Source organism: Hemicordylus capensis, chromosome 4 (genome assembly GCF_027244095.1).
Source record: "Hemicordylus capensis ecotype Gifberg chromosome 4, rHemCap1.1.pri, whole genome shotgun sequence".
In the NCBI taxonomy this organism is placed as follows: domain Eukaryota; kingdom Metazoa; phylum Chordata; class Lepidosauria; order Squamata; family Cordylidae; genus Hemicordylus; species Hemicordylus capensis.
Genome location: NC_069660.1, coordinates 276,308,460 through 276,333,293, shown reverse-complemented (window position 1 = coordinate 276,333,293; position 24,834 = coordinate 276,308,460). Strand labels below are relative to the sequence as shown.

At 43.5% G+C, this 24,834-nt stretch overlaps 1 long non-coding RNA gene across 1 annotated transcript; it reads left to right on the top strand.

The window, feature by feature from the left end:
• The first annotated feature begins 20,476 nt into the window (after positions 1–20,476).
• Positions 20,477–24,122, top strand: LOC128325385 (uncharacterized). Its single transcript, XR_008307411.1, has 3 exons — positions 20,477–21,404; positions 21,633–21,717; positions 22,182–24,122. It is a non-coding gene; the product is annotated as an uncharacterized LOC128325385 (long non-coding RNA).
• The last annotated feature ends 712 nt before the right edge of the window (positions 24,123–24,834 follow it).

Sequence of the window (24,834 nt, the reverse complement as noted above, 5' to 3'; positions counted from 1 at the left end):
ATCAGAGTGGTGTCATCAGTGTAGCACAGGTTATGATGTTTCTTCCTCCAACTTTATAACCACGCTCATCTTCTTCCAATCCAGCTTCTCTCAGTATATGTTCAGTATATAAATTGAATAAAGAGGGAGAAAGTATACAGCCTTGTCTTACTTCCTTGCCGATCTGGAACCAGTCTGTTTCACCATGTTCCGTCTGCACTGTGGTTTCCTGCCCTGTGTATAGGTTTCTCATGAGAACAATGAAATGTTCTGGGATGCCCATTTTCCTAAGGATATTCCACAACTTGATATAGTCAACACTATAGAAGGCTTTTCTGTAGTCAATAAAGCACATATTGACTTCTTTCTAGTATTTTTTGGCTTTCTCAATTATCCAGCATGCATCAGCAATGATTTCTCTTGTTCCTTGGCCTTTTCTGAAACCAGTTTGAACATCCGGCATTTCCCTTTCCATATAGGGCTCTAATCTGCATTGGATGATCCTGAGCATTATTTTGCTAGCATGTGCAATTAAGGATATTGTGCGATGGTTTGCACAATCTGTTAAGTCTCCTTTCTTTGGTATGGGTATGTAGACTGACCTTTTCCGATCTGTTGGCCACTGTGTGGTTCTCCAAATTTGCTGGCATAGTTTGGTTAGAGTCTCTACTGATTCTTCTTCTGTTGCCTGCCATATTTCTGTAGCTATTTTCCATTAATTCCTGTAGCCTTCCAACTTGGTAATGACCAGGGTGCTGATCTAACTTCGTCTTCCCATACTAGAGGTTTTTGGAAGTAGTGAATATCTTCTAGAGTATCTTGGATGTTGACATCCCTGCTGCTCAGATTTTCAGTATACTCCTTCCATCTCCGTTTGATCTTATCTGAATCGGTTACTATCTGTCCTTTGGCATCCCTTAATATACCAATTCGAGGTTGATGCTTAATCATGCTAATTTTGAGAAGGATGTTAAGTCATAGTTAGTCAACAATCTCTGGGTCTACATGACATTAACATATCTTTGCATTTTTGTCTGATTTTATTTACTAGGAGCTACAGGAACTTCAGTCCATGCTGATTTTTCCCCATGCTGCAATCCTAGCAAAGATGATTCCCCTGAAGCTGCTATATGCCGAGAGAAAAAGCTATTTGAACTCATCATAGTTCTTTCCTGGGACAAATACTATCAGGAAGACAAGTTTCATCAGGTCTGAAAGTTTTATCATCAGGGAAAGGAAGTGTCTGTGCCTTGATCCCAAAGTGGAAAGATCCGCTCCCATTGTCTGCTTTAAAAAAAAAACCCAACAACAACAGAAAGAAGGCAAAGATATATTTTGTTGAATCTAATTTGATCCTTAGATTTGGTATCCCAAAGTTCAAAAAGCATTTCTGAGACCCCACCCCATAACCCTTTGTTAATTATATTTGAAATATGAAGGGGAATTTCAAGAAGTCACACTTGAAAGTTTGTGAAGAGGATGCACTGAGAAAATATAACTTCCTTGATTTCCCCCCAGGTTATTTGGAAAATCTTGGGATCCAGTATACAAGCAGTTTAGGTGGATAAAAACTGATACACACCGCTTGCAAGAGGAGTCACCTGAATGCTCTTGCACAAGCAGACATGGGGTTTTAATGCATGTTACCACCTGCTTATCATGTGGATTGATTACTAAAATACCTATCTGTGGGCATTGTTCAATGATTTTATCACTTAGGACTGCAAGATATACCCAGACAGGATGGATCATACTTTATACAGCAGCAATGTCCCATTTAGGCAGTACTTGAGACCATACAGTTGCATCATGTAGCTGCACTGAACCTCTGAGGATTTTTAATACTAGTGGGCCTTTTTCAAACGGCATTACTGACCCACCCCACTCAATTGTGTGATTAGGTGCATGTGTGCACATGTCTTCCCCTCCATCCTCCATTCCTTCTCATTCCATCATAATCACAGAGGGCAGATGATCACAGATCCTAACCACCTCACACTGTGTGATTCAAATACTACTTTGCAGTATTTCCTTTCCTGAAGTATTTCTCCTGGTTGCCTATGCTAACCAGGCTCCAGCCTGGTTTGTTTTTGAATGAGAGACTACATGTGAGCACTAAAAGATATTCCTCTTATATCTTAAATTAATTATATTATAATCATGATATTCCTCTTATATGAGATGAGGCTGCTCAGGGAGGAGCACCTGCCTGCTTGCACGCAGAAGGTTCCAAGGTCACTCCCTGGCATCTCCAAGATAGGGCTGAGAAAGACTCTTGCCTGTAACCCTGGAGAAGCTGCTGCCAGTCTGTGTAGACAATACTGAGCTAGATGGACCAATGGTCTGACTCAGTATAAGGCAGCTTCCTATGTTCCTATTTATATTGATTTTAAATACTAATTTTAATATCAATGTTGATTAGATACTACTTAAATCACATGATGGGAGTGGTTCAAATGCCCCCTTCACATGTTTATGGGATGGTACCCAAGGGCGGGCAAGATGTTTGAGCACACACATCTCCTTGTTCAACTGTGTTGGTGGTTGGTTGGTATCCTGTGTCTGAACTGGGAACAGGAATATATTAAAGTCACATTACATTTTTTAAGCATGGCACTAAAAATATAAAGTGTGAATGTGACAAACAGATGTTTGGAAACTGATAGATCATACTCTCTTCAGTGAGTGGGGATTGGCTGTGGTTTCCAGTGTAAAAATAGTGGTAAATCTGAGTTGCTTGCTGCATAATGCGCGAAATGTATCTCTACGAAATATTCTATTTAAAAATTCAGGGTGATTTTGATGGATTATTCAAATGCAATCTGAATATCCCAGGCATTTTGCTAATAGCCTTTACTTGATTACAAAAATAGAACAAACAGAAGGAACCAGAATAGATACTGAAATGTGGGGTGGGGAAAAGATGTGGCAGGTTCTGTGACAGAGATGCAAATCCTAAGTGTCTGTTCAAAGACTCACTTGGAAAGGCTGACAAACTCTCTGCCATTTGCCTGTTAGGCTCAGCATGAGCTGCAGCACTGGAAGCTGCCAATACTTTTTGTTTACATTTGGAGACTGAACTATTTCACTGGAGAACAACTGTGATCACAGGAAGAAGAAATGCACTGTGAGCTCAGCAATGCATTTCCTTTTCTTTCATTTATTCCTGCCGGATTCCACAAATAAGCAAAGTCTGGCAGAATCTTGCACATCTTCTGGGCCATTCACAGAGCCTGGATGGTTAATTGAAAGCTGATATACATGCACCTCCATACACTGCTGAGCCCTATTCCATCCGTGTGCATGGATATGATTTCACCTTTGGGGGCATATTATTATTTTACTTACATTGTATTTTTTATGGTGCACATTTTGTTAGCTTCTTTGGATCCCCAAATATCTTGGAGAAGCATGGAAGAGTACTGTTATAATTGCTTAGCTAACGAATCCCTAGCAGAGTGGCAAAGTGGCCATGTGACACATTCATCACTCTTACAAATCACCAATCAGCATAGGATACAATTTACAAATATTTCAGCTCCCCATTTCACAAGGTGACATCGTCCTCTTCCTGCTTGCGATGTGATTCCATCTAATCAGTGACATTTTAGCTCATCTACAGGCACCGAATTACCTGCCAAGATGGGAGCAAACAGGAGTGGGGAAAGACCAAAATAGGTGAGGAGCAGTGATTGGGGATGATTTCTGACCACCCAGAAGCTTCTCTTGAGTTGGGGAAAAATTCAGTCACAAAAATTCAGCTCAGCATTATTCAATATTCAGCAAGAATAAATGGAGATTCAATAACCATATCTGGAGCCAGTGCCTGTAGAATTCTGCAAGAGCAATGCCCCTTTATGCTCTGGTAACGATTACAGAGGAAGAGCAGAGATTAGCTGAGCTCAGACCTTTGCAAATTAACATCCTCCCGTTCTCTGGTGAATGCCCTGAAGCTAGCCCTGGAGCTGGGAGGAGAGCTGGTCTTGTGGTTAGCGGTGCGCACAAACCATTCATTGCCCAACTGGTTTGCCTAGAACCTGGCTGGTTTGTCAGCTTGACCATGAACTGAAACAGGGGTGGTTCGGTCCACAATCAAACCAAGCCAAGCCCACTTCGAAGTGAACTGGTTCGGCATCTAAGGAAGGCCAGGGGGAGGGGGTTATGAGAAAAGTATTTTAAATTGCTTTTTGGCTGGCACAGCTACCAGTGTTGCCACTCCCCCCACCCCAGGCACAGCCCAAGTATGTGGCAATCCATGTTTAGCAAGCTGCCCACATGGCGGCACGGTTCCCGGCTCTGGCATGCATGGAGGCTAGAACTGCACCACCGCTGCGTGGGTGGGTTGCTAAACATGGATTGCTGCATGCTTGGGCTGTGCTGGGGGAGGGACGAGCGGCAGTGCTGGCCGCTGTGCCGGCCGGTAAGAACTTCTAACTTCTTTTCTCCCCAACCGTCCCCGCTGCCCCTTAGTAGATCCCCCCACTCCTTTACTTGTAAATGGGAATCTTCATCAGATTCCCCTTTACAAGTCTGTTCTCCCAACCCACCAAACCACTTCAGTCAAATGGACCATACCAGCAGGTCAGTTGACCAAACCCGTTCGGTGACACGTGGTTCAGTTCGAATTCGATCCGAATTCTAAACGAACTGCGAGTTTTGGTTCATGCACACCCCTGCTTGTGGTAGCAAGTATGGATTGTCCCTTCTGCTAAGCAGGGTCTGCCCTGGATTGCATTTGAATGGGAGACATGTGAGCACTGTGCAATATTCCCCTTCAAGAATGGGGCTGCTCTGGGAAGAGCATCTGCATGCTTGCATGCAGAAGGTTTCAAGTTTCCTCCCTGGCATCTTCAGATAGGGCTGGGAGAAGCCGCTGCCAGTCTGTGTAGACAATACTGAGCTAGATGGACAAATGATCTGACTCAGTAGAAGGCAGCTTCCTATATTCCTGCTCTACTTAGTGCTCTCCAAGTTCTGATCCTGCTCTGGGAGCTAACCATGGTCCTGTATTCTTGCTGATTTCCTGCTCAGATCAAGATTCCTTCCATTATTATTATTATTATTATTATTATTATTATTATTATTAATATCCTGTTCTTCCTCCAAGGAGCCCAGAGTGGTGTACTACATACTTGAGTTTCTCCTCACAACAACCCTGTGAAGTAGGTTATGCTGAGAGAGAAGTGACTGGCCTGGAATCCAATGGGTTCCAGCCTGAATATTGCTACAAAGATGTCTGGTTTGGATAGGTCGCCTCTCAATGACCCACACAACTGAAGACTAGTTTACATTAGTGTTTGGGCTGAATGTAGAGCTACTATTCAGACAACCATCACACATGATAAAGGAATAATGGAATTCACCAGGAGGGTGTCACCATGCCCATGAAAGATATCATGATAGGCACACTCTCCACACAACCCTCTTTTAATGATGTGGGCAGGAAAACTATCATTTGGAACTATCATAGACACATGGCCCACAGTTTCATTTTCAGAAAACCAATGCAAGAGTTTTTGTTCAGTTCAAGAAAAAAGAAAAAAAGTACTTTATCTGTTGTATTTAAGCCCCAGGGTCCAAGCATATCATACATTCTGTCACATAAATCTGTTGTCTGCTGCAAAAAATATGCTTCTGAAAACATTAAAAATTAATGCCCATTATGTAGACAACGCATTGAATAAGCACAGGAGTTTAGACTTTGTGCACCTGCTTGAGCATGATGTACAACTTGAAATAGCCTGATTCAGATTTTGCCTTGTCTCTCAGTAGCCTAGCTTTCCTACCTCAAAACTATGATGATCAAAGCAGCTGCTAGATTCTAGAAGAGTTTTTCTCATAAGTGCATAGATGCACCAGTGAGCACCGTAATGACAGACTCTCATAATTTTAAATTTGCAAGAAATATACACGTGTGTACACATGTGAGTGCACACACACACACTCATTTTGCTTCCTTCGGGCACCTGACACTTTGTTTTCGATCCACAAGCACCCCGTTGTGCCTTTGCCTGCAGCTGTGTCTGACTCTCATTTTTCAAACAATGTAAAGTTAATTGGACTGAACCACACACATCTTATCTGATGACCATAAAAAGACAGACGAGGAAAAAGAGACAGGAGGCTTTTTAGTCCCTTTAAAAGGTAGTCTACCTAGGAGGAATATTGAAATTTCAACAGACTTAAGGCAAGCTTGTATTGCATTTGGGCATCCATTTTCAAAAAAACGGAATGAAAAAGTAGCAGTTCATCCCTAATGCTCAATTGTGTCAGGGAAATAGCGAAGTCAGAACAGTTTATCAGCTCAGCATGACATTTGACAGCATTGTGGTCAACAGACCCACAGAACCAGAGCTATCAAAGCTAGCTTCCTAATAACTGTTAGATCAGTTAAATCTAACCAGACACCTTGTAAACAACATGCTGCCAGAGACTGTCATTATTTAAAAGTTCTTGAAGAGTAATAGATACTTATTGGAGTCCAGAACGAAGGGCGGGGGAACAATCCTTGCTGCAACACAAACAGAACACTGGCCAAAATCTACCAGGAGCATCTCTTGAATAAGTCTTATGGAATTATCATAAGTATAAGATTTTTGCTCCAGTCTGGTTGGTACAGGAGATATTTCCAGTGGTTTGTGCTCAATCAGATCACTGGAGAGATGCTTCTACCCACTTCTGTTATCCCATTAGATTTCTGTGATATATAGGGAAAGGTAAAGTGTGCAGTCAAATCGATTTTGACTCCTGGCTCCCACAGAGCCCTGTGGTTTTCTTTTAGTATAATATAGGAGGGGTTTACCATTGCCTCCACCTGCGCAGTATGAGATGATGCCTTTCAGCATCTTCTGATATTGCTGCTGCCCAATATAGTACCAGCAGGGATTTGAACCGGCAACCTTCTGCTTGTTAGTCAAGCATTTCCCCGCAGCACCACTTAAGGAGGTTCTGTGATATGATGCACACTCATTTTCACAGTTGGAGACTTTAGACAGCACACTGCAATGGTTCAGCTTCTGCCCTGCAGATATTATGGAGGGTGAAAATATAAAAATAATATATCTTAGCTGCTGCCAGGAACTGTCTGTATTTAAGGCTGGGAATTGGACAGCCTACATACAGATGCTCTGTGTGATCTGATCTACAGCAGCTTTGCTAGGCATGGATTTCTCACCTTAACCATAACCCTGGAACTGGCAGTTCCTGGAGTAACTGCCACTGAAAGTCAGGCAGAGGCACTCATGCTCCCATGAAAACAAGTTGAAGGGATTAGATGCTGGCTTCAGTGTCAGCTGCGCCTCGCTGACATTCAATCACAACACCACCACAGATAAGATCTTAGACTGCTGATTGTGGCTGAATATGATCTGGGTGTATGGCCCAGCCAACATGATCACTTTAACCAGCTTTCATGGGAGCAGGTGCGCCTCTGCCTCCTGACTGGGAGCCACACCCTGCTGACATTCAACCATGCTCACAGAAGCAACCACCATCATGGATACGGCATTCACCTTTTAGACAAACACTGGTGTATCCATGAGCGATGGGGTGGAGACAGGGAGTGATGAAGTGGAGTGGGACTTCCGTAGTTGCTTTTCACTGCTACACACTACAACATTTTGGAAAGAGTATCTGAATAGGGCTAGTGTTGCATTCCAGACCAAGAATCCCCTTCCTTTTGCAGCTGCCTGTGCCACCCCAAAATATGCCTATGCCAGCCAGTTTCACTGAGAGGAGAGCTGGTCTTGTGGTAGCAAGCATGACTTCTCCCCCTAGCTAAGCAGTGCATTTGAATGGGAGACCACATGTGAATGCTGTAAGATATTCCCCTCAGGAGATGGAGCTGCTCTGGGAAGAGCATACGGTTTTGAGTTCCCTCCCTGGCTTATTCAAGATACCTCTGAGAGACATTCCTGCCTGCAGCCTTGGAGAAGCCGCTGCCAGTCTGTGTAGACAATACTGAGTTAGATAGACCAATGGACTCAGTAGTATGGCAGCTTCCTATGTTCTTATTTTCACTGGTGCTTCAATAATCAGGATATCAGTTAGCATCCTTTTTGTGTGAATACACTTGTGTACCTGCATTCAAGTGAAACTGGGTGAAAGCCCCTCAAATGCAAGGCCCAGATGGCTACATCATATACTAACTACTGTATGTGCATTGAACATAAAATGTCTGAAAAACTGACCATGACAATGCTCATACAGATCGGTGCATGCATACAGAGTATGCAGTTTGAACATGACGTGGGAATAGGGCTATTGCACCCACACCTGAAAGCACGATGCAAAAAATACACAGAACACAGATTTGGGAGGAAGGGCCACATCTGTATTAAACATAATTGAGAACTGGATTTGCATAGCTCCCACTGAAGTGTGGCCCTAATGTAGGCTGGGGGTCTGTTCTCCCTCAAGCTTTTGGACACACTCTGACTGAGAGCCTGGAATCAGTACCATGCTGATTCCAACTCCCCTTTGCCAACCCTTACAAGTCTAGACCCTTTTGTGGTATTTGCTACCCCAAGCCTTTGAGGTATGTGAAGTAGAGATGTGCGAATCGATTCGGATACAAATCGATTTGTACCCGAATCTAGCTGATTTGGGTGATTCGGAGACAAAACAAATCACCCCGTGGTCCATTGGCTAGATTCGGGTACAAATCGAATCGCGGCTGATTCGATTCGAATTGATTTGGGTTTTGGATCTGTCCTATTAATTTCCTCAGATTCCCAGCTTTCATTTTTTTTTAAAGCTAAGCTCTAGCCCTTATAGAAGTGGAGTTATGGAGCAAAATGTGTGGTCACTATTTTTTCAGTGTTTGGATTCTTTGGTGTATAATAACTTTCACTCAGTGAATCCTTATGAGGATTCATTACACACCTTCATTTCTTCTATTCATTTTGACTGTCTTTTAGACAGTGCCAATTGTCAACTGCCATGTGCCAACTACACCCCACTCCCACCCGCAAGGCAGTGAGGTACTACTCAGTTTAAGTTAAGTGCCTCATGGGTAGAGGCTACTACCCAAATTGCAGAGATTGGGCAAAGGGCTGGTTTTTGGTGAATTGTTGAAGTTTTCCATAGGAAATCATGTAGGTTTCAGTAGCCCCATAACTGCACTTGGAGGGTGCTGGGGTGGCCCAGAGTGAGTGGTGGTGTAGTGAACAGAGGGTGCCAGCCACCCCCATGGGTTTCTAGCCCATGGGGTTCAGGGTTCTGTTGTTTCTGAGGTGTTCTGAGTGTAGATTCTCTGGTAGCAAATGAGATTTTCAATACTAACCATGAATCCACTCTCATTTGCTACCATAGAATCTACACTCAGACCACCTCAGAAACAACAGAACCCTGTACCCTATGGGTTAGCAACCCCATGGGAGTGGCTGGCACCCTATGTGCACTACACCACCACTCACTCTGGGCCACCCCAGCGCCCTCCAAGTGCACTTATGGGGCTGCTGAAACCTCCATTATACCTTATAGGGGAAAACCTTAAAGATGAGTAAACTTCAACTGTTCACCAAAAACCAGCCCTTTGCCCAATCCCTGCAATTTGGGTGGTAGCCTCCACCCATTAGGCACTACCACCTCACCACACTCTTCCACCCCAGATCCCACTTTATGCCCCAAATCTGCCTCAAAGACACCAAACCTTCAACTATTCACCAAAAACTAGCCCTTTGCCCAATTAGAGAGCCAGTGTGGTGTAGTGGTTAGAGTGCTGGACTAGGACCGGGGAGACCCAGGTTCAAATCCCCATTCAGCTATGATACTAGCTGGGTGACTCTGGGCCAGTCACTTCTCTCTCAGCCTAACCTACTTCACAGGGTTGTTGTGAAAGAGAAACTCAAGTATGTAGTACACCGCTCTGGGCTCCTTGGAGGAAGAGCGGGATATAAATGTAACAACAACAACAACAACAACAACACCATAGGAGCCACAGAAATCACCAAAGAAATCACCATCAGCCAATTACAAAAAGCAGCTTTACTGGGAACAGCCTACATTCTGCGATGATATCTATAACAACAGCAACAACATTGACAATAAAATTCTGGCATCCCAGGTCCTTGGGAAGGACTCGATGTCTGGATAAAACAAACCAGTCAATAACACCTGTCTGACTGTGTAAACAAGAAATAATAATAATAATTTGGGTGGTAGCCTCCACCCATTAGGCACTACCACCTCACCACACTCTTCCACCCCAGATCCCACTTTATGCCCCAAATCTGCCTCAAAGACACTAAACCTTCAACAATTCACCAAAAATCAGCCCTTTGTCCAATTCCTCTGCAATTTGGGTGGTAGCCTCCACCCATTAGGCACTTAACTTAAACTGAGTAGTACCTCACTGCCTTGTGAGTGGGAGTGGGATGTAGTTGGCACATGGCAGTTGACAATTGGCACTGTCTAAAAGACAATTAAAATGAATAGAAGAAATGAAGGTGTGTAATGAATCCTCATAAGGATTCATTGAGTGAAAGTTATTATACACCAAAGAATCCGAACACTGAAAAAATAGTGACCACACATTTTGCTCCATAACTCCACTTCTATAAGGGCTAGAGCTTAGCTTTTTAAAAAAATGAAAGCTGGGAATCTGAGGAAATTAATAGGACAGATCCAAATCCCGAATCGATTCGATTCGGATCAGCAGCGATTCGGATCTGAATTGAATTTGGGTTGATTCGGATGGGTCAGATTCGGATCCAAATCAAATCAGGGCTGTTTTGATTCGGTTACAAATTGAAACACAGAAAATCCAAATTGCACACCCCAATGTGAAGTCCCAAAGCAGGTAAGAGTGGAAATTGTAATCCCTGAGCCACAAAGCCTCCGATTAATCACAGCTGTACCAACTAGCCCAAGGATGCTGTTCACTGATGTAAACCCGCTATTTCTGAACCCAAGTCACACTGCATCTGCCCCAAGCTAAGGCTAACCTTGCTTGACCTTGCCTCCCCAACCTTCCAAAAAGTCAGCAAGCCCTTACCGCAAGTCCTCCAAGTAAATGTCACAACTGGTGGTGGAGAGATTTAGGCCATCAGGCCTAAATGGTTCAGGGCAAGAGTGCAGGATCCTGAGGTGGGCCAACTCTCCCTTCCCCAGCTAACCACCTCTGAGTGGCCAGATTTGACTTTTTAAAGCCAAATTCTGGCTTACGGCCCATTTGACCCACGAGTATACCCCTTAGGTTCTGGCAACCTCCCTACCCATATCCCTATTCATCTTTCTCCAGGCCCTTTCCATGCCTTTTAGAAACCCCTCTCCAAATTCTGTTTTGCATTAAATCACCCCACAAGATAACTAAACCATAAGATCCTCCTTGGCTTGCTGAATTAAGGAAATGCTAGTTCTTTGTGCCAAATCATTCCCACTCAAATGTATTAACAACCTAGGAGGTATAGTAACTGTTATCAGTCCTGCAATGCTAATAGCAATTGACCCACAACATCCCAACCAACAATGTTCGGACACATCTGAACCAGCCATCTTTGTAGCAGTCTTCAGGCTGCTGGAATGTTGAGGAAAGGGAGTTACACCCATACAATAGACCTCAGCAGCCACTTGTTGGAGAAAGTCCAGCCATAGCTGTGTCCCTTCAGACCTCTTCACACGCCCCATAAGGTGAAGCTGCAGTTATCATTGCCACAGGCATCATCTCAGGCCATGCTAGAAGCGGGGGCAGGACCCCAACCCTGGGCATAGCCAAAGGTGGGATAAGGAGTGTCAGGGCAGTTACCACAACAACTATCAGGTTAACCAGAAGTGTCCTCATCTGTTGGGACTGGTACTGCTGGAGCTGCAGGCATTGGGGGATCATATGAAGCAAAAAGCATGAGCACGTGTTCAGTCACAGCTGGGGGGTCCTGTATCTTGGGTATCCCTACCTCTTTCGAGAATTGCAATCCTATCAGAAAGAGAATGCATAAGTTCTGCCTTAGCAGAACCCCTGGCCAGGGGCATCTCTAGAGGAGAGGGGGCCTGTGTTTGCCACTCTGCCCGGCGGCTGCTCAGAGTGAGGGAGGTCATGAAGAAAATAGGGGAGGGTGGGGCTGGGGGCCCTTTGGAGCTGGAGGGCCCGGGTTCTTTTATCCCATCTGCTCAATTATAGCTACACCCCTGGCAGGTACACTTTCAGGCCGTCTGCTGCTTACCAGAAGGCATCCTTCTTAGCCCTCTCGAAAGCTTCCCTCCTTGCAATGTGCTCAGATGTCACCTAGGGGTGTGTGTGTGTGTGTGTGTGTGTGTGTGTGTGTGTGTGTGTGTGTGTGTACTGTGAGGGGTGAACTGGGTGTCCCCTTGTCTTCCCTTTGGCCTTTTTAGGTGGTATTTTAGGAGGCATTTTACACCAAGGAAGCATGAGAACCATACAGTTTAAGCAAGTTGTGAAAACTGAAATATGCAAGGAGAGAGCACACTCAGACAGCCCACTTAAAAGGTACTATCCCCCTGGATAATGGAAGCCAAGGGAATGGCATCACTCCCAAAACACTCAGGAGGGTGGATCCGCGAAAGGCCCCCTCCCCCTTGAAGAAGTAATCTCACTTCTCTGTATCAGAGTCTTCATTGGTTAAAACATTCAGAGCCCTGTAATAATTCCCCAGGCAAATACCCCAGCCAGTATGACAGGCAGAAGTCCGCTGCCCAGGACTTGCTTGTACAGGTGATTGCCCTAAAGCCACATATGCCGCTGCTGCTGCTCCTGTTAAAGTCACCACTGCCGGGCCTGTGCCAGGAAATGCCAAGTCTCCTGCCACTAAATTTCAATTTAAGCAGCCAGGCTTGTGTCTGAGAACTCGCCTGGGATGCTGCTGACTGCCACAATGCACTGAAGCTCCACTGCTGCCGCTGTCCTACTGAGACAAGACCCAGATCAGAGTTGCCCGAAAAGCTCCTTCCTGGAAAGCGCACCCAGCAAGGACTAAGCCTGGGAGGGAAGTGCTGCTCCAACAGCCAGCCAAGACCCGCCTCTTTCATGGCTCAGCCAGTCAGCCTCAGTGCTTCGTGCCTTCTCCAAATGGAGTGAGGCAAATCACCACCACCCTCACAAGGCTGAGGATGGCCCCATTGCTTCAGGAAACCAATTTCCTCTGATTCAGTCAGCACATTGAAGAACAAATTCCAGCTTTGAATATTATGTATAGGAAAATTCTGAAAGGCATCATCTCATACTGTCCAGGGGATGGCAATGGTAAACCCCACTTGTATTGTACCAAAGAAAACCACAGGGCTCTGTGGTTGCCAGAAGTTGAAACCAACTCAATGGCACACTCTACCTTTAAAGAATAAAGACCTATCCAGCACTAAAATATACAATTAAATTAAAACCTAACACTTTTGAAAAATGCTGGAGACAGATCCTTCAGCAGATTGGGTGCTTCAGGGTTAGAGTTGCCCCCTTTTAACCTGGCAAAATTAGTTCATCCAGACATACAAATTAGTGGGGCAAAACAAAGTAGTCCATCATGGGGCCTTATTGAGACTACAGTATAATTACAAGCATCTAGTCACCTCATTTTAATTGTTAAATACATAGCTGTAAAACAGTTCACTGTTGCTTAATGATCATCATAACCACATATTAACCTGCACAGTAATTTTAGTTTGCAGAATGTGTATGACCAGCAAAAGAACACTCTGCATTTTACTTTTACAAAACAGTCAAGCCACATTAGTACTTTTTGAAAGCACACTTGCTGTTGCTCTCCAGCAAAAGGGGGAAATGAAGGCAGAACTGGCTGATGTTTGTCTGTATATAACATGTATAAACCACTTTTGCTGTTTCCACACTGTCAATCACTACAGGGAGTCCCCAACATACAAACGGGTTGTGTTCCAAAAGTTTATTTGTAATTTGGATGTTCATAACTCGGTATGCATATACTGTAGTTCCTATAAGGGATGACTTATTTGTATATGTAGAAGAGAAGGACAGGAGTTTTCCTCGGGCCTTACAGTATTATTAATTAATTAATTAATTAATTAATTCTTGTTTACACAGTGAGACAGGTGTTATTGACTTGTTTGTTTCCCCAAAGGGCTCACAGTCTAAGAAGAAACATAAGACAGACACCAGCAACAGTCACTGGAGGTACTGTGCTGGGGGTGGATAGGGCCAGTTACTCTCCCACTGCTAAATAAAGGGAATCACCACATTAAAAGGTGCCTCTTTGCCAAGTTAGCAGGAGTATAAGAACATAACATAAGAACAGCCCTGGTGGCTCAGGCCCAAGGCCCATCTAGTCCAGCATCCTGTCCCACACAGTGGCCCACCAGATGCCGCTGGAAGCCTACAGGCAGAAGTTGAGGGCATGCCCTCTCTCCTGCTGTTACTCAGCGGTATCCTGCCTTTGAGGCTGGAGGTGGCCTATAGTCCTTGAACTAGTAGTCGCTGATAGACCTCTCCTCCATGAAGTTATCCATAAGAATATGCTGGTCCTATGCCATTTGGGACATAAAGGCTTTTGTTCACCACTTTGAATTTTGCCCAGAAACAAACCAAAATCCAGAACGGCTGTTTGAATCTTGATGTTCCATATGCCCCAGTTCCAGGCAGCAAGCTAGCAACTGTATTTTGAATAGCCTGAAGTTTTCTGAAAATCTTCAAAGGAGCACCATGTATAATGCATTTGAGTACCAAGGTTGCCAATTTTAGCTCAGAACACATTATTACCTCTTGAGTAAGCAAATAAAAGTGAGTGTGTGTGTGTGTGTGTGTGTGTGTGTGTGTGTAAGGAAGCTAATATAGAAATGCAGAGAGATGCTCAAATGTTGTGGCATCATGCAAAGCGACTGCCTCTGATATTGTTTGTATACAGTTAATAAGAGCAATAAATGCCTGCCTCCATTACAGCAAATCAAATGCAATGGCAGATAATATTGATTTGCACTTGTATGCTTTAGTGCACCTTGCTTCTGTGTTCTGTCTCTATTGACGTCACCATGTTGCCCTTTCTCATGCAAAAGGCAAACCCTCTCCCGGAATGTTCTCCCGTCACTTTGCTCAGATAATCTTTACCATATGCCTTGTCCCGCTTCCACTATTAGTGATTCCATTAACTTTTCAAGCCATCTAAATTAGCAGTCAACGAAGGCAGCTGAACTGCAAAAAGTTATGCCATAGTTCAGCACTTTAATTAAAACCAGGAAGAAAACAAGTGCCGGGTTTAATTCCAGAGGAGTCCACAGAGAACGCCCAAAAGCTGAAGTAATTTCAGGGGAATGAGAGCTTTGTTTACTATGAAGGCAATAGAGCAGACAGAAATGTGACCAGTGAGAGAAGTGAGATCTTTAGATAACTATTGCAGCTTGTTGCTAATAGGGCTTCCAGATGTGACCAATGATTCCAGTTGGCACCACAGCAAGCAAGGGAGGCAGGATGAGAAAATGACTACAGTTGCAATGTAAGGAGACACTGTTCCAGCATAATGAATCCCTCCCTCAGAGTGTTCAAGTAACATTCATTGTCTCTGGGTCAGGAACTGGTTACCTTGTACTGTATAGCTTGCATGTTGATAACTTTTTAATATACCTGGTCTCCTCAATGTATAAAGCTTCAGCAATAATGCAATATAGTTAGACTGATGCAGTATGATAAGAAAGTTTCTTTTGCAGATGCTTTTCAGCATTCAGGCAAAGTCCAAGTAATTGTACATGTTTAAAGTACAATTAAAACTTTGTCGGTTGTGTTTTTCTGTCTTGTTTACACTTCACCAGCACACCAAAATAACAATAAAATTGTGAGTGCATGGATGTTCCATTATAGAATGTTTTTAGTTTTTTAAAAAATTAATTGGGACTACTTACATAATTTGAGTTATCAGTGGGGAGGAGATCTAGTCTTCCAGTCATGAGCATGAATGGCCCCCTTTGCTAAGCAGGGTCCACTGTGGTTTGTATTTAGATGGATGACTACATGCAAGTCTTGTCTTCTGTAAATGATTCCCTTTAGGGAAGGGCTGCACAGTTTTGGCTTGCCTGCAGATGTTGGACTACATTTCCCATAATTCCTAACTATTGGCCTCTGTGGCAGTGGATGATGGGAACTGTAGTCTAAAAACAACAGAGGGCTGAAGTTGTCCAGCCCTGCCTTAGGGGATGGGGCCATAGTTCAGTGGTAGAGCATGTGTTTTGCATATAGAAGGTCTCTGGTTCAATCCCTGGCAACTCCAGGTAGGTCCAGGAGAGACTCCTGCCTGAAACCTCAAGAGCCACTGCCAGTCAGTGTAGACAGTATTGAGCTAGACAGATCAATGGTCTGACCTGGTATAAGGCATCTGCCTATGTTCCCACCTTAACTGGAACAATAGCTCCAGGCCAACCATACAGCATGAGAGGAGGAAGGGAAGCTGGGCTTCACAGAATTGCATCTGCAGGCACAAAAGCCACCTGCAGCACTGGGCAGGTGAGCAATGTTGCCAGTGCAATATGACTTGGGCTCAGTGTCCTCTGTAACAGGGATTTCCAGAGGTTGTTGACTACAACTCCCATAATCCCCCACCCAAAAGCTATTACAGCTGGGGAAGCTGGGAGTTGTAGTCAGCAACATCTGGAAATCCCTGTTACAGGGAGGAACACTGCTTGGGATAGTGTGATAGTTGGCATCAGCACCAGAGCTGTCAAACAACTTTGAAAGCCCAAGGAACCACCCTCCATGTGGGATTCCTGAGGGAGAGGCTGTAGAATGGAGCAGAGAGTGACAGTTAAACTGCCTAACTGGGAGTTCACAGAGTCAGACAGGGCTTGGATGAGTCAGTGATGAGACGGTTAGGGTTTGGCTCTCTAGAGAGGGTCGGTGGGCTGGATACTGGGAAGTGGGTAGTAAGTTCTACACACAAGTGAACACCTCCAGTTAGCAAGCAAACAATTCTTATGTATGAATGCTGGATGTATATTATTTTTATATATATGGATCTTCAACCAGGGTGGTTGTCTCCACTATAAGGGCTCGGAGTCAGGAAACGCTTATTGTATCCAACACCGGCACCTCAGTAACTTTTAAGTCTAGCCTGTGTTGAAGTACTAAATTTGAAACATTGTTATAGAAACCGTTATGCTTGTAAAGCCCTGCTTTGGCAGAAAGAAACCTTTAAGCTACTTGTACATCAAAAACCTGGCCTTTGTTTTATTTTAAAGGTCACTCAGTGTCCTGTGAGTTATACTTCTCCCCTCGCAGCCCTTAGCTATCTTACGAAGGGGTTGCCAGGACAGAAACCTAAGCCAGAAGAGCTTGGTGGTGGCAGCAGAAGCTTGATAAAGGGAGGAAGAGATAAGATCAGCATTCTCAGTATAATTGGTCCACAAAGTTATGAAGTTATTAACCTCTCCAGTTTGGGGAACAGACCTCTCATTAGCAGTGTCTCGGAGTGGTGAGCAAGGTACGGCTCCCCACAGATGGAATTCTGCAAGGTCTTACAATACACCAGATTCAGGAGCATTGCTTCTCCAAATGCATGGATGTCAATCCTGCGAGGAGCAATTTGCAGGGAAAGACTGGCAGTGAGAAAAGTTGTGCTGGCAGCTCACCCTGCCCATGAAAGGAGAGGAGATCCATGAAAGCATGGAATGAAAGGGGCAGAGGAGAACATGGCTGCACTGTAACCCTCTTCCCTCTTCTTCCCCATTCTAAGACCAGCAGGGGAACCTGGTTGAGAAGCGCCAGAGACAGCCAATAAACTATCATCCAGCTTGAACAGTCTGTTCTGGTGGGTTGGCAGTTATCCAGCCCGGAATTAAAACTGAGGAATCCATAGTATGCATATGTATGGAAGTCAGTTTAGCCATCTATTGAAATGAATGGGGAGCTTTCTGCATGTAGGGGATCAGATGCATGTTTAGATTTCTAGATCAGAGAGCAGATATTCCTTTCTGTATGTGTATGTGCAGGTATTCCTTTCTCTATAGATTGAGACATTGCCAGTTTCTTTGCTGGCAAAAGGAAACTTGGGGTAGTGCCAGGAAAAGGAAACTTGTGGTATTGCCAGACAAGGGCTTTTTGGGGGCAACAATTCACGAATCTGCACAATTATCTGCATGGGAGTCGCAGTCATAGCTGGTGTCTATACCCAGCAGTATAGCTAAGCTCATCCTACTTTTTTCTACCCTCAGTCCAGGGGTGGGCTGGGGTCCCTTTTCTATCCCTGTCACTGAAGTTAATTTTTAAACATTTGAATTTGATCCTTGCACACTTTGAGTTTAGTGTACTTACTGAATTTCTGCAGCATTCGTTCAAATGAAGCTGAGACTCCCTTGGAGTTCGGAATCAATAAGCCATATTTGAATGTATTTTTCAGTGTCTCCTTGTTCTCTTAATAGATCATCTCCTTGGGGAAGGAATTTGTCTTTTTGTTGTTTTTCTGTACAGCACTCTGCATATTGGTAGTGCTGTATAAATACAACGTTAGAATGCTGATAAAAGCATAGGAGTGTTAGGAGGAGTTGCTAGCCACTAACCACAATAAATCCTCCTTTTATGGATAATAGATTGCTATTGTGATGCACACTAGGGGTTCCCAACTTTGGGCAACCCAGGGGTTCCCTAGTCACAATGGCCTTTGGGATTATGGGAGCTGTAATGCAACCACATACAGAAAGGTAATGCATATACATATATTCTAATACCTGTGCCATCCATCACACATCCATCCATCAAGCGATAATGTTACAAAAGCAGGTTTCCCCAGCTCCACAGGGATTCATTGCCAATTGTTAGTGATAGCTTTCATATTTGTTTTCTTGCTTACAACAGACTCGTTTGAATATGTGTTCTTTGAGTTGGGTCTTAAAGCCTCTTCTTCTGCATTCTTAGAACTGCCTTCTGCTTGAATTGGTAACATGTGCTTGAATTGGTAACTTGTGCTTGTGCTGCCTTGTGCTTGAGTAACTTGTGCTTGGTAACTTGTGCTTGTGATGCCTTGTGCTTGAATTGGTAACATAGATATTCTAATTAGGGATGTACAAAACATTTTGAGTACAAAACGTTTTGTACTCGAAATGGGCCATTTCAGGTGTTTTGTAGACAAAACAAAATGACCATTTTCCAAATCCTACAGTTTTGTACACAAACCAAAAAGACCCTGTTTTGGCTACAAAACTTTTTGTTGTTTTGGATGTCCATTTTGTGGCGATCTCTGAGTCAGTCTCCATTTTGTTTTTGACATCTCTTTTAATTTCCCACCCTTCCAGCCTTCCGATCAGTGACCTAAAGCATGGGCTGACATGCTGACGATTCCCTCTTTCTGCCCCATGGGCTCTTTTGCCTCTTGCCACTCTTTACTGACCACACATTGGCCAGGGGAAGGGTCGAAGAAGGGGCAAGGGTGGGGGGAGTTCAAGGAGGGGTTTTCAATTCATTCAACTAGTTACTCATTTGCCATTCTGCCTTTCTGCCTCATTGAAGAGAGAGAGAGAGAGAGAGAGAGAGAGAGAGAACTAGTTTGCATTGCATGGCAGGCCTCAAGTTGCCATGATGATGCCATGCCATTGCCTGCCTGCCTTGTTGCCAGCCTGAGCCCAGTCTTCCCACCTGCTATGGCTATTGCATGCCAGCCTGGTAATGGATTTATCTGCTGCATTGCTTTTTTGTTCCAGAAGAATTTCTTTCACCCCATTGAGAGATGCCATTCCATTGCCTATGCCTGCCTTGTTGCCAGCCTGAGCCCAGCCTGTAGATTCTCTGGTAGCATATGAGTTTTCCAATGATAAACCATGAATCTACTCTCATATGCTACCAGAGAATCTACACTCAAAACATCTCAGAAACAACAGAACCCAGTACCCCATGGGTTAGCAACCCATGGGGGTGGTTGGCACCCTATGTGCTCTACACCACCACTCGCTCTGGGCCACCCCAGTGGCCCCAAGTGCAGTTATGGGGCTGCTGAAACCTCCATCATTCCCTATTGGGAAGAACCTTAAAGACGTGTAAACTCCATTAAATCTTTAAAAATCACCCCTCTGCCCAATTCCTTTGAAATAATTCTGGCAGCTTCCTTGCCCCCACTGGGCACTACCACCCACCCTACTCTGCCTCGGGCCACCCCCTTTCCCCCCAACGTGAAGCTATACTTTTGCTGAAACCTCAATTATTCCCTATGGGAAAAATCTTAAACTTCAAAAATTTGCCAAAAATCAGCCCTTTGCCCAATTCCTCTGAAATTTGGGTGGTAGCTTCCACCCATTGGGCACTACCACTCCCATCCACTAGTTTTGCACTGGATCCATTTTTAAAATCCAAAATGTTTTGGATTTGGATTTTGCAATTTCGAACAAAGAACAAAATTGGGGTGTTTTGGATTGGCTGATTTCAAACAAAGAACAAAATGGGGGTGTTTCAGATTCGAGCCAGAAACAAAACAGAAAAAACAACAAAACTCACAACCCAAATTCTAATGGGTAAAGCTTTGAGGATAAACATCTCTATATGGTCACGTTTAAAATGATGCATCTATGTAGACAGAGCTGCGCTTCAGAAGTTTGTGGGGAAAGATAATGTGCCCTTCATGAGTGTTCTGATGTACAGAGGTTTTGAGCTTTGGGTTCAACGTTGGATTGAAGTTTTGATATGAATATTTCTAGGTTACCAAGGGCTAGTTTGCACATGCCTATTCATGACTGCAGTATGAGATCATGACTTCCACAAGTTACTGAACCATCACAGATGCAGCACCTCATATCACTTCAGATTTCCAGCTGAGTTGGTTCACTCCTTCATCTGTGGATAATCAAATACTGAATAGTCAATGAAGAGCAATACAGAGATGCATTTGCATATATGGACCAGTCTTATCCACATTGATGCTGCATATCCAGAGCTCTAAAGAGCATGCATTAGCCACATGCCTGCTTCCAAAGCTCAAGCACTGAGCAGGCATATGAGCTATATGAGCATATACTTGTTGCACATATGCTTTTGGGGGCTCCATGTGTGCAGTGATAGTGTGGATGTTGGCCAGTATATATATGTATATAAAATAGATTCCTGATTATTTTCTATTAGAAAACTGCTCCAGTAGTTTGGTACAGCCAAGTAACTGTAATGCTAAATTTCATATTCTGGCCAGTTTGTATGTGATTGACTCTAGATAGAATATAAGTAAGTGTGTGTGTGTGTGTGTGTGTGTACACATAAACACAGAGAGACTCTCTTGTGCAGCACCATTGGTGTGTGTTAAAGCCTACACACACAGTCTCAATGATTCAGAACTACCCATGTTATATTGCAGGGCTTGTCAAGCAGTATTAGTGGGAGCTGATCCTTATGGCTGTACACAGAGCCTCTTGGATGTAAATATTTTCTGAGATGTATTATCTTTGGCTTTGTTTCCTGAAAGATACATTCCACATTGGCAAATGACGTGGATTGGAACCAGTCCAAGACAATTGAATACATAATTTTGGAGTGGGTCCTAGGACAAAAGGTAAAGATGGGCCTCTACCTTCCTGGCATCTTCTTCAGAGGGGTGCAAAGATTAGAGCAAAGAGCTAGGTGTCACCCAGATGGGCACTCACATTTCTCCTCCCTTATTCAGTTGTAGCTATGCCCCTGCCTCAAGTCATTTTAACTAGAAATAACAGTTAAAAGCTGTAGCAAACTAGTTCCATCTCAACCATCACATTTTCTTTAATGGCTTTCTCCTTTGGCCTAGATGGACAAACTATTTATGACAAGCAAAATGAGTTCTGCCTTTATTAAAATACTTTCAATGTAGTGGCTCAGTTTTCCCAGTTCAGGTAATTTAGTTAATTATATTTTCTGTGATAAGACTCATTACTGATAAGCATTATTAATTGTATTATGTGAGGGTCTTTACAATCTGCACAAAAGCCCTGTCAGGTGGGTCATGTAGAGAAATGAAAACATGAGGCAATGACTTACCCAAGGCCAATTTGAGATTGCAATGCTGAGGTGCGATTTTATACATGCTTTTCATTGTTCAAGGCTTACTTTTGTATTTTACTTTTGGGTAAGATGCTTTTAAATGGGCCACAAGGATTGCTACTTCATTTGTTGAGATGTGATAAAACCTGTCCCTTTCTTTCCCCCCTGCTTATACATAAAATTGACCTGTATCATCAAAACAGATGTCTAGGTGGTAAAGTTGTCAAGTTGTGCAGTGTTATCTTGAAGGATGTCATAAAAGTAATAGGAAAGTGACAGGCTGCATTGCATGCTAAAGCATATCTTTTATTTGCAGATAGAGCAGATGGCTTATCTTGTATTTACTCTCTATCACCATTCTAAATTCACATATGGTGCATGTGTTCTGTCAGGCAATGCCCAAGGAGCAGAGCACATCTGTCATCAAGATTTTTAAATTCAAGCAAAGGTGAGTCAATGAATATACATTATATATAATAACCAAGTTAAACATCCCTATGAAAGTAAGCTGCCCTGAGATTTTATATAGGATGGTATATAGATGTGGCAAATACATAATACATATATACATATAGCCATGGGATTAATATTTAGAGCCCTGTGTATATGCTTGTTTACTTCTGAGAATGCAGAGGTCATTTGCCCTATTATATAGAGATAACAATATTGCTACCACAGTCATTTACCAGGAAAATGTTCTTCCCCACACCCCACAATACATAGACAGACCATTACCTGTTCAGTGTTCAGTCATGAACATTTTCTCACCTTTTTAATCAGCAATGAAATAAAATATTTTCAGTCTGTGAAAAATACATGCCTATAATTATGGGAAACTTCAAGCCTGATCTTCAAGACAAGACGCCAGCCAAAACCTTATTGAGAGAAACTTCTTTGTTTATCATATTTATATACTGCCTGATTTTTTATTTATGTAGCAGATTATTTAACGCGGCCTTTGTCTCAAAGAAAACTCACATGAGGGGAAGAAAAATGCTGAATCATCCTCTCTCTTGCTTTCACCCTCAAAGGCTGTTCCCTTAACTTAAACTTTCCTCTTTCATTAGTAGCTGATTCACTGCCACCACACCCTAATTTATTACAATTTGTCCCCCCCTGGATTTGGGTGAATGTCCAAGGAGACTCTCCTTCTCTTTACTATTGGAAAAGTACACAAAAACCTCCATGTGCAAGCCTACACATGATGAGAAATCCTGGTAGAGTTGCTGAGCAATCAAATTGAGGCATGTGTTGCACCAGAGACAAAAACCCAATAGAGCCCCGCCCCTGTCCTGAGTTAAAAAATCCACTCCAGGAGGCTGGTTAAAATTGTAAAGGACAAAAATGAAAATAAACTTCATTTAAAATACTACAGACTGCTTCCATCTGAGGCTTTCTCAGCTTTTAGTTACAGGTAAAAGGAACACTCAGTAACTACAAGAATACTTCAAGGAGCACCCTCAGATTACATTGGGGTAGCACACTTGGTTAACCAGTTGCAAAGAACATAGATGTAAGAAAATACAAAAAGCCCCCTTTAAGAGTTTACAGAGACTTTTGCAACGCTGTGCTGGAATGGCGCTGGCTCAGTTTCTCTTAACTTGTTACGTTACAGATAACAAACAATAAAACAGTTTAAGGATTAGCAAAGCACACCAAAGGAAAATAAGAAGTCTAATATGAGCTAACTAACAAACTGTTCCCTGGCTAAACCCTTCCCCAAAGCAAAAGCCCTGACTTCCTTCCTGAACTCACCAAATCCATGGTAGAGACTTCAGGCCCCTGCCGTCCTAACTTTCCAGGATTGCAGTCCTCCTGGTTGCAACTATGTGCCTGACCAGCCAACCTGTTGTTAGCCCTGCCTGACTCCAACTAAACAAAGAAACCCTTCTCTTCCTGCTGCAACACTAGGTCCCGCCTAACATGTGCTGAGTGGCTGATCCCTAGAGGTCACTGCCTGTCAGTCAAGGCAGGGTTCACTTCTGGTTCACTCTTCATTATTTATTTATTTGATTTCTATACTGCCCTTCCAAAAATGGCTCAGGGCGGTTTACACAGAGAAATAGCAAATAAATAAGATGGCTCCCTGTCCCCAAAGGGCTCACAATTTTTAAAAGGAACATAAGATAGACACCAGCAACAGTCACTAGAGGTACTGTTCTGGGGGTGGATAGGGCCAGTTACACTCCCCCTGCTCAATAAAGAGAATCACCACATTAAAAAGGTGCCTCTTTACCCAGTTAGCAGGGGTTGCCCAGTTAGCAGGGGTTGCCCAGTTAGCAGGGGTTTAGGGGAAGGAGGGGCCATTCACTACCATATATATGACAAAAAAAATTCAGCTTGTACTGTTTGGGTGGTTGAAGTGTTGGAGCAATAGGTTTTCTAGCTAAACATTCTTGCTTGTCCCAGAGAATGAATGGATGTAAACAACCTAGTGATGGGCCTCCATGAAGGTCAGAAGGCCTGGCTTCTAGGCAGAATTGTGTCCAAGTTCTACTTTTTCCAACAATGAATCTCTAAGTGTAACATACACCAAATTTCTTTGGAAGCAAATAACATCAAGAGTGGCAAGAACTTTGTACTGTTAAAGGTGCTATAGAGTGGACTTGTAAAAGAATATTCTCCGATACGTTTAATAGAAGGGAAAATAATTCTCCAAAATATTATCTCATATGCTAAATAATGCATTAGAATATTCTTTTACAAGTCTACTGTAGGGGTGTGAAAGCCAGCTTGGTTTGAGCCAGGCTTGACGTTGAACTGGCTCAGCTCAACAGGTATCAAACTGAACTGGCCTCGACCAGTCTGAGTTCAAACTGAACTGGGCCGGTTTGAACTGAGCAGGTTTGGAGCTCTACTGGTTAAGGGGAGTCCAGTGAGGGTTACCCTTTATCAGTAAAGGGGAAGGGGGACTTCCTTAAACCCAGAGGTTGTGGAAGGGGAGTCATTTAGTACACAGAAGTACTAGC